Genomic DNA, 11,561 nt, shown 5'->3' on the forward strand with positions numbered 1-11,561 from the left:
CAAATGAAAGATTATACAACAGAAGACACATGGGAGATTTATATGGGCAAGCTGTTGAAAGGATAAAGTGACAGAAGAAGTTTATTGATTAATTAAAGAAAGAATCCGCTTCAGCTGATAGGTTAGAACATAGGTAGGTGGAGTAAACAAAATAGAATGCCGGGAGGAAGAGGTAGTGAGCTCACAGAAGCCATGCTCCCCTCTCCCCGGCAGATGCCATAGCTCTGCTCTCTGAGGCAGATGTCGATGCAGCCAGCCACCATGTCAGACATGCTGAATTTTTCCTGGTAAGTGCACCTCGTTATACTACACTGATTATTAGAAATGGGTTAAAATGCTGAATCTAATGGGCCAGCAGTGTTTAAAAGAATACAGTTTTTGTGTATTTATTTCAGGCATAACCTTCATGCGGCCGTGGTGCTGGGGACACAGCCTCAATGCTCAAATAACTACAGAATGGCTTGCAGCCTTGTGGACAACTGAATCCACTGAAAGCCTGAGAAAGCTTGGGAAAGAGTAAAGCATGTTTTCTTGGTAGCAGCGATTTCTCGGTCTGCTCTGCTTGCTAGAAGAAAGCAAGGGCTCTCATCTAAAAGAGGCTTGCTGACTCAGCTTCAGCTGCAAAACCCTGCAGCCCTTAAGAGGTCCTGCCACAAAACATTTAAATGGTGTTGATAAAAGCCAACTGAATGCTTGTATGTTTTCAGCAGTAGCAGGAAAAAAAACTGTGTTGTTTTAAAATGCCGGCTTTCTGGGCCATCCTGCCTGGGCAAACTCTGACTGTTTGAGGAAGGAGGGCCAGCTACAGAAAGAGGGCTTGAGTGTTGTCTGTTGCAGCCTCTTTGATGGCAAGGACCTTGAAACACTGTAGACTTGTGTCACTGAATGCGGCTCTGTTCGGTACCTCAGCCACAAGGTTGGAATGGCAGAAAGCTAAGGAATGGGCTACATCTGGCCAGCAAAGCCACGGCTTTAGTCCTACTGAGATTGCTTGGTAAATGAAAGACTCATGTGCTCAGAAAAACAGAGAGAGAAATAGAGTAACGAGAGATTCAAATACAAAGAAAATTTTTAAATGATTTACACTGTGTTAAAAATATGTGCAGGCTAAAATTTGAAGTTCTTAAAGTTAAAAAAAGGAAGAGAGTTGTTGGGTGTGGTAGTACACACCTGTAAACCCAACACATGGGAGGCAGAGGGAGATTGACCTCTGTACCTTCAAGGTGAGGTAGCACACGCCTTTATTCCCAGTGCCTTGAAGGCAGAGACAAACAGATCTTTGTGAGTTCAATGTGTAGTAGCATACACCTTTAATCCCAATGCCTGAAAGGCAGAGAGAGTCAGATCTCTGAGACTTCAAGGACAGACAGGTATACAGAGTTATTCCAGATCAAAGATACAGAGAACCTGTCTCAAAAGGCAAAAAATAAAAAGGAAAAATAAACAAAATAGAGGTTAAATTGAAGCGCACAAAGATGGAAAATTCACAGCGAATTTTGATATTGTATGCTATTATGCTCTTTTTGAATCATTTGAATTTTGATTAAGTAGCAATAGCTGCTAAAAGATGTTTCTTCATAAAAGCTGCTGAAATAATCCAACATAGATATTTTGAAAATGCCTTGACTTTGAAATTTGGATCTAAGGACATGATGCTTTGGAAAGGAGTTTCTATTTTGTTTTCACAGAGGGTGATAGTCAGTGGATGCCTCTATCCTAATATGGTAGGATGGACCACGCCCTACTTAAAGGTTGCTGTGAACAGCTTTAAAAATTTGCTTTGCTCAACTGCCAACTGAGATAAATCAATAATGATGCCACCATTCAGCAGGAAGCATTTTGGAGAGTAGAAACTGCACCCACGTTCCCAAATATGGCTTATAAAGGTTCTTTTACATTTAAAGTGGGATGTGATATAGATATGAATATTTGCATTAGTATAGATTTTGCTTTACTGATAGAGATTTTAGGTCATTTTGTTATATGTATATGCAGTTTTGATCTTCATTAAGGTACTGTGATTGTGTAGTTCATTTAAAAATATAATGTATATAGGTTATTAATGGATAATCATTAATAATAGTCAAGTTTGTAGTCATGTTAGTTAGATTTTCTAGCTACATAGATATATATATTTCAGTTAGATAGGCATTATTCATATCTCTCTAGACTACAAAATAGGCTATTTAATGTTTTAGTACCTTAGGGTTTTTCATGACAGTGAGACACTCTACTCTTGGCAGCACATATCTACTTCAGGAAGAAGATGGGCATCACAGAGGATCTTTATGGAGTTTGATAGCCATTTGGGGAAGAAACTGCTCTTGCCTGGATTGTTGCATAAACTGTACACAGAAAACACTCAGAGAGAGGACTACTGAACTTGCCTAAAGGTGAGATGATCTTTTCGTGTTCCTGATTCAGGAAAGGGTCAGCAAAACATTCTTCAAGACAAGCAGATAGTGAATGCCTTTGAAATTTCCTGCTTCATGGAAATGTCTGCTGGAAACTATGGGCCTGTAGGCTGAGGATGGAAACACCAACGGTACAGAGGAACTTTGGGTGACTGTCCAGGCAGCGAGATGTCTCTGTCATTTCTAGAGTTTGAAAATGGCTTACTTTTTGTTTGCTTAGGTAATACTGTATTATCCTGGAGTCTCTGATGGAGTTGAAGATTAGATAGATAGTTATAGTTTTCCATTGTTATGATAAAAGATAAAATAGATATAAATATTGTAACTGTAATTCTTGCTTGATAACTGTTTTGTTATATGTAATTTTGCTATGTTAGAGTTAAAGATTCCGTTCTTGTTTAAACAGAAATAGGAGTAATGATGGAGTATAGGTCATTGGTTAATTAAATAAAGAAACTGTTTGGCCTGCAAGGTTAGAACATAGGTGGGTGGAATAAACATAAGAGAATGCTGGGAGGAATAGGAATTGAGCTTAGAGATGCCATGCACCTCTCCCATGGGCAGAAATGGTAGCTCTGAACTCTGAGGCAGATGGCGATACAGCCAGCCACCAGGTCAGACATGCTAAATCTTTCCTTATAAGCGCACCTCGTGCTGCAACATACATTATTAGACATGGGTTAAGAGGCTGAAAATAATGGGGCAGGCAGTGTTTAAATGAATAGTTTTGTGTTGTTATTTCGGAGCATAACCTTACAAGGCGGCCCCATGGGGATGCAGCCCTGCTGCTCAAATTTCTACAATCAAGGGGGAAATGGAAGAAGGGAAGAAAGAAGAGAGAGAGACAAGGAAGAATGGATGAATTCAATCATTCATTGGAAAAATGAGTGAACCAATGAATGAGGAGACCTAGTAGGAAAAAATGTGCTGCATTCCCTCAGAGAGTCAGGTCAAATTAAGGATTGACAAGGTTTTCCACTAAGGAGGAGGCTTATTCCATTTTACCTTCTTTGTGCTCCAGGCCCACCCACAAGATTGATGATGAGGACAGGGAGAAGTAGAGGAGAGGATGTACCAGAAATCCCTGGTACAATTTTTCACCCAAATTGTAGCCAAATCACCTGACCTGGGACAGCTGATCTACATGCTGGACCCTAACTCCCAGTTTGACAACTCTAACATTTTAACCAAGTTTGTGAAGATGAAGGAACCAAAAATAGCCCAGTTCCAGGATGGCAGGTTCCTTACAGGATGGGAGTCAGACATCAGTACCATACTGGTATTTGGCGGTTTGATGGGTGTGAGGGTTCTTTGCCAGACTCCACCTAGCATCATGGATTCCCTACTTTACTGATATTATGGAGTTCGGTGCATTCATCATATGTGTGCATGTCACACACTAGTGGGCATCATATGTACATGTTTCTCCTGTGTGTGGGTGAGTGTGTTCATGAGTTTTATAGCCCAAGTACTACAGAACATGATCAATGAATGGGAACGCTGTTTTCCAGATATGGCAGGGCAATTATTTAAATGAACTGACAAGGATTGGATGACATGGATAAGACCTATGAGAGTTGAAGGCATACCGAATCCAGGCATGACAAAGTAGGTGGCAGACAGAATTCTGGCAAAACTAAGTAGGTAGCTTGATGTCCAACTTACTGGAGAAGAGCAACTGAGCAGAGACACTTTTCACTAAGCAACATGCTCTAGTGGAGATCAAACATCCTTTGACTTACAGCCAGTACGAATTAAACCATTCATCAAATGAAACCTAATTTTCTCTGATTTTGAGTATACATTTGTGTCCCTTCCTGATTAATCTACTCTTTATCCTCTTAAGTCCCAATACCTCACGCTGATATCAGTCACATCTTTCCATTTGACATGGTTTTCCCTCAAGCTTAATACCGCCCCGAGATCATACAACTTTTTGTCCCCTCTCCACTGCTTCCTTGACAGCCATCTTGTCCTTTACCACACCACGCATCCCCATTCCTTTACTCTCCAAGGGGAAAAGACCATAAATCCTGCTCTGTTTTGAGGCATGTATTTCTGTGATGCCCCATCCACCAAACACAATCCATCATTGACCAAATAACACAACATGTTAACAAATTTTTATTCTTTGAGAAAGAATAATCCATTGGAAAAGATACCAGGATTCATAGAAGACCTGAGGTATCTCTAAAAAAACACGTTCCCAAAGAGAGAATTAATTAAGTCTGCCCCTCAAAATTTGAGAATTTCACTTTAACAGATCTTCACCAAATCATAGACATAGATATGGAAGTCATTATCAAACTTGATGAAATACACAGAAGGTTTGTTGGGAACTTGGCAAATAATTTTACCTATCTCTTGGGTTCCATCTTTTTTGTTGTACTGCACTCTTTTGCCCTCCAAGGAATCCCTGCCTAATTCCAAAGTCACCTCTACTGGAGGACATTCAGGCGTGATGTGGAGGTTGCCTTCAATGGAATCATCATGATGGTGGTAAAGGTACAGGACCGGATCATTCTCGTTGACAATGTAGAAACAGGTCGTTATGGTCTTCACCTCATCTGGGACCAGGCCACTCCACTCTTCCTTAGAGCCTGGCATGATGTGGAGGTTGCCTTCAAGGTAGTCATCCAGGAGGTGGTAAATGTACAAGACCGGATCTTTCTTGTAGGTAATATAAAACCAGGTCTTCATGATTGGCACCTCTTCTAGGACCATCCCGTTCCAGTCATTCTTAGAGCCATTTGTGCCCATGAATGTATGTTTCACTGCTCTGCCAACTATGGTGTTTGAGAGATGAGTGTCTGTCACCTGAGGAAATGGCACATTATTAGGCAGGATCTTCAGGTTTAAAATCCTTTCATCACTATGAAGCTCCAAGCCATAGACACAATCAATCCCATCATATTTCAACAAATAGAGAGAGGGATATGTTGGCAGTTGATCTAGAATGATGGCTTTCCAATGGGTGACTGGTTCATTGGCTTCCTTCCAGCCATGAGAAATTCTGCGGCCAACAATATTCTCCAGGGCCTCAAAAGGCTTACTAAGTTTTTCCTTCTGGAGCGATGGCCCATTCTTCTTCTGGAGAGGTGGCATGCCACTCATACTGAGAGGCATCTTCATCATGGCGGGAGACTTTCTGAGATAGGCCACAGCACTCCTGTTCCACTGTCTCTTGGCTCTGTTTCTGTGCTTGGGCTTCATAGCTGCCAATCTCTGCATAGGAAGAACTCTTCAGTTTAAATCAGACACAAAGTGGTTTCCTCCACCATAAGTGCCTGCAAGGATAAGAAGGTGAGGATGTGAGGTCAAGGCTCTTTTAAGGAATAACTTTGGAGCAGGTGAAAAAGGCAGGGCTGAATAGATTTGGATACCAAAATGTAATATGTTCTTAAGAAATTAATAGGAAAATTATCAAACTCTTGTCTACAGCTCAGTATATGTGTATCAGAGACATATTCCTGCTGCAAAATGCAATTGACCTCTACTGAGAAACCTACTTCCTGACTTACTATATCAATGAGAGACGAAGCTATGCATATACCTAAAGTGAGAAAGAAATATCTGAACAGATGGCAAAGAATTCAAAGAACAGCCACTCCTCTCCTTACCACTCAAGCTACTGGTTAGTTGGCTGATCTATAACCACCTGCCCAAGGTCATGGCACTCCAGTCCACTGGCTCTCTCTATTGTGTCTCCTGATCCAGATCCAGGTTGATTACATAAAGATATTCTGTATCTTCATTAGAGAAGTGAGTACTGTGAGTCAAACTGCCAAAAGAAAGAAACATTAATCTGTGCAACAGCACCTATTAGAAATAATTATCTTTTAAAACACATATGGACAAAGAGGATCTTTGCCATTTAAGTGGACTGAGAAATTGGACATTTTTAGCAAAGATAGAGTGGGGAGAATACCTGACATTACCCGTCCCCCAGCTATCAAATATAGGAGCTGTTAACGACATAAATTTTGGACCCAGAGCAGATTTGAAAGAAACCTTTCTTTGACTACAGAGGTCTTAGTTGCTTCCTAAACATATTTACCAAAAGAAAATATCTTGGATCTCTAGATTCCAACTTCTGTAAATTCGGTTGAACAGTTGTGGGGCCCAAGAGCTGAACTGACCTCCTCAGCCACCGTGAAGATAGTAAGCCCACCTTCACAGAAGACTAGTGCTTCATGTGGAACAGAGTTGCCACCCCCAACCAAAGCTTTGTGACATCATCAAGGCTCTACTTATGTCATAAATCTCCTCCTAGCCAGGTTTCTTCCATACTAATCCCCAGAAGTATCCAGCATACAGGTCCTAAAATGCTGCTCATACAGCCCCATGAAGACCCAAAATAAAAACCCCAATCTTCTTCCCAATTACTTGAGTCATATTTTCCAAGTAACTCAACCCTTTTATGTGGTTTTTTTTTTTCTGTAAAATAATTTTTGGTCTGAATCAACAACTCACATGAATGCTTTTTTTCCTAGCTCCAATGTCCTCATTGGTTATTTTCTATTGATTTTTTCCATTACTTCATAATAATAATTATCAAACGTTCCACTTCTCTTCCTCCTCCCACAATCTTCATGCTCCGCAAATAAACCTCTCCACTCAAACACCAGTCCAAATAGAGGGCAGGGTACTTTGAGCTGTGGGAAGTCCAAGCCCAATCTTCATCCATCCAGATTTAGCAAGGTATGCATCCACAAACATATGATCACAAAAAGACAGTGTATGATATGCAGACAATTGCAAGTGCCATTATCTTTGGCTTCTCCGTGTGCCCCATTAGTCAGCCACATTCAGAGCTTCCAGTTTGAGCCCATGTTCTTTCATTCCCAGGTCACTGGTTTAGTTGAAATCCCCTTAGTTCAGGCGCAGTGTCTCATAGTGTGGACCAAGCCCTTATATTCCTGACATCCTTGCTCTTTTTCTCCATCCATCTGCTCTTCCACTGGAGCTTGGAAGCTCCATCTAGTTTTCTGATTTTGACCCTGACTTGATCTCCATCATTTGCAAAACAAATGTTCCATGGGGGTTTTCAAGATAGTCAGTCATCAGTCTGACTATGGGACAAGGCACACATAGTTCCTAGGGACATGTCACAGTGCGGTCAACTTCTCCTCCCTGCTTAAGTACCTAGAGAGGGTCACCCTATGGCCTTCTGAGAACCACATGAGAGATATCGATCTTGACATCCCCAGAATGGCCCCATAAATTGAGATATCATCAGTGTATGTGCATTAACTTGTGTGTGTGTTTGTGTGTGTGTATTTAAATCACAATAACAAATGGATTGTAATATTGAAGTTTCTTCTCATCTTGAGAAGAATATTTGCTACAGAAACACTCTCACAGTAATAGTGAGAGTGTAAACTATCTAAGAAAGGAGAAATAACTGGAGGAATCCTCCAGGAGTTAGGCTCAGTGTCCCAGGAATTACGCCCAAGGAAAGTCAATGAACTCAGTGATAGAAGATACAAGCCAGCCTAAATAAAACCCTAAATCATTTAGGTGGAACATGAGATACTCTTACAACAGTTACAAGATGTCTAAAATGCCTGGACTGGAACATAAGGGGAACACAATGACGTGGAGCTGAGAGTGCATGGCAAAACTGATTGGATCTGGCAAAAATTATGTAAGCATACCAAGGAAACCACCAGTGGGACAAAACCCTAAGAAATCTGTATGACAACATATCATGTTGAACATAATGAGATTTATAGACAAAGGAAAGATCTCAATTATGTCACTGTCACACAGGTGATGATGAACCAGTTCCATCGTAGAGTGACTCCCTGCTGTGTTTAAGATAACCTGTCAATTCTGTCTAGTCGGTTACAAGGAAATTTGCATTAATTGCACAGATTAACTATCAGCATCATTTACTGCACAATCAAAGGCAAGGCGAAGAAATCATAGACATGTTGTTGAATGCTGATGATGTTATTGGGAGTTTTGATGGGTTTTTTTCTTAAAGGGAAATCATCGGTGACTCTCATGCATGAAGCAGATCCTTTCTCTGTGATGTTTCCTGAATAGCCACTGAGATACCAGCCCATTGAGTTGTGGTCTCTCTCTCTTTTAAAAAGCAACTTCTACCTTCAGCTTGATCTCTTGCTTGAGCTTCCCTTCCGGCTACTAGGCTCCTTTTCTGATCCCGCAGAGGGCTTTTGTCAGGGATAGTGATCTCTTAGTTTTTCCCCTTTCAAGAACTAATCATTCTATTAATCACAATTCTAAACTGCTGTGGGAGTTTGTTTGTGACTTATGCCTTCACATGTGATACAAGCGACCTGTGTGTATAGGGTCTTCTCTCTGTTCATGTGGGGAAGGCATGGCAGCAGGAGTAGATGGCTGCTCATTCTCTGTAAGGAAATCAGTAAACAGTGGGGACCAAGTACAAGGATGTCCTGAAATAATAAGTCTTGTCCTTTCAAGGCCCCAAAGCCTCCAGCTAGGTTCAGGGTCACGAAAATCTCCAAAACCCACCGAGCATGAAGTATTCAGAACCAGAAGCCTGTGTGTGCCATATCACATATTCATCGTGAGTACACCAATCTGTTTTTTTTTAATGCTACATTATTTTGTCCCATCAGAAGGATCTCTATTACCAATTAACCAAATTTGCTGCATCTTTGGTGTCCTAGAATTGCTTTAAATTGTTGCTGGGACAGTCTTACAAACCTTCCTGTGCTGTTATGAGACCTTAAGGGGACAGCACTTATTTCAGAAATCAAAGGCAGTTGGGTTCAATCCTATGGTTAGCTGTTAGCTAGACACTGGAAGGATGGATTTGACTAAGAAAGGGAGACAGCATACATGGAGGCAGGTAACCTTTCCTTTGCAAAATGACCCATTTTGAGGCCTTACTTCAGGCTCTTCTCTTCTCCTAATCTTGGTTTTTTTATTAGTTTAGGAGAAGACTTAAAACTCCATTTACAGTATCTGTGAACCTGAATGAGTTCAGTTTGTGTGACCAACTTGATGTCTGCCTGTCTGTCAACAGGGCCAGAGTTCAGGGGCATCTGATGCATAGCACAGGAATGTCAGCCATCAATCTCTGGTCCACCTAACTCTACAGCATTAGAGTTGTCATGGTTGCTCATCTGATCTTCCTCATATGATCTCCATCCACAGAGATGTCAGAAAAATCCTCCCCTGAGAGTGCAAGTTCTTTACAAATGAAAGATTATACAACAGAAGACACATGGGAGATTTATATGGGCAAGCTGTTGAAAGGATAAAGTGACAGAAGAAGTTTATTGATTAATTAAAGAAAGAATCCGCTTCAGCTGATAGGTTAGAACATAGGTAGGTGGAGTAAACAAAATAGAATGCCGGGAGGAAGAGGTAGTGAGCTCAGAGAAGCCATGCTCCCCTCTCCCCGGCAGATGCCATAGCTCTGCTCTCTGAGGCAGTTGTCGATGCAGCCAGCCACCATGTCAGACATGCTGAATTTTTCCTGGTATGTGCACCTCGTTATACTACACTGATTATTAGAAATGGGTTAAAATGCTGAATCTAATGGGCCAGCAGTGTTTAAAAGAATACAGTTTTTGTGTATTTATTTCAGGCATAACCTTCATGCGGCTGTGGTGCTGGGGACACAGCCTCGCTGCGCAAATAACTACAGAATGTCTTGCAGCCTTATGGACAACTGAATCCACTGAAAGCTTGTGTAAAGCATGTTTTCTTGGTAGTAGCGATTTCTCTGTCTGTTCTGCTTGCTAGAAGAAAGCAAGGGCTCTCATCTAAAAGAGGCTTGCTGACTCAGCTTCGGCTGCAAAACCCTGCAGCCCTTAAGAGGTCCAGCCACAAAACATTTAAATGGTGTTGATAAAAGCCAACTGAATGCTTGTATGTTTTCAGCAGTAGCAGGAAAAAAAACTGTGTTGTTTTAAAATGCCGGCTTTCTGGGCCATCCTGCCTGGGCAAACTCTGACTGTTTGATGAAGGAGGGCCAGCTACAGAGAGAGGACTTGAGTGTTGTCTGTTGCAGCCTCTTTGATGGCAAGGACCTTGAAACACTGTAGACTTGTGGCACTGAATGCGGCTCTGTTCGGTACCTCAGCCACAAGGTTGGAATGGCAGAAAGCTAAGGAATGGGCTACATCTGGCCAGCAAAGCCACGGCTTTAGTCCTACTGAGATTGCTTGGTAAATGAAAGACTCATGTGCTCAGAAAAACAGAGAGAGAAATAGAGTAAAGTGAGATTCAAAGACAAAGAAAATTTTTAAATGATTTACAGTGTGTTAAAAATATGTGCAGGCTAAAATTTGAAGATCTTAAAGTTAAAAAAAGGAAGAGAGTTGTTGGGTGTGGTAGGACACACATGTAAACCCAACACATGGGAGGCAGAGGGAGATTGACCTCTGTACCTTCAAGGTGAGGTAGCACACGCCTTTAATCCCAGTGCCTTGAAGGCAGAGACAAACAGATCTTTGTGAGTTCAATGTGTAGTAGCATACACCTTTAATCCCAATGCCTGAAAGGCAGAGAGAGGCAGATCTCTGAGACTTCAAGGACAGAGAGGTATACAGAGTTATTCCAGGTCAAAGATACAGAGAACCTGTCTCAAAAGGCAAAAATAAAAAGGAAAAATAAACAAAATAGAGGTTAAATTGAAGCGCACAAAGATGGAAAATTCACAGCGAATTTTGATATTGTATGCTATTATGCTCTTTTTGAATCATTTGAATTTTGAGGCAGTAGCAATAACTGCTAAAAGATGTTTCTTTATAAAAGCTGCTGAAATAATCCAACATAGATATTTTGAAAATGCCTTGACTTTGAAATTTAGATCTAAGGACATGATGCTTTGGAAAGGAGTTTCTATTTTGTTTTCACAGAGGGTGATAGTCTGTGGATGCCTCTATCCTAATATGGTAGGATGGACCACGCCCTACTTAAAGGTTGCTGTGAAGACCTTTAAAAAAATTGCTTCGCTCAACTGCCAACTGAGATAAATCAATAATGATGCCACCATTCAGCAGGAAGCATTTTGGAGAGAAAAAACTGCACCCACGTTCCCAAATATGGCTTATAAACGTTCTTTTACATTTAAAGTGGGATGTAATATAGATATGAATATTTGCATTAGTATAGATTTTGCTTTACTGATAGAGATTTTAGGTC

This window comes from Microtus pennsylvanicus, chromosome Y (genome assembly GCF_037038515.1).
Source record: "Microtus pennsylvanicus isolate mMicPen1 chromosome Y, mMicPen1.hap1, whole genome shotgun sequence".
NCBI classification, from domain to species: domain Eukaryota; kingdom Metazoa; phylum Chordata; class Mammalia; order Rodentia; family Cricetidae; genus Microtus; species Microtus pennsylvanicus.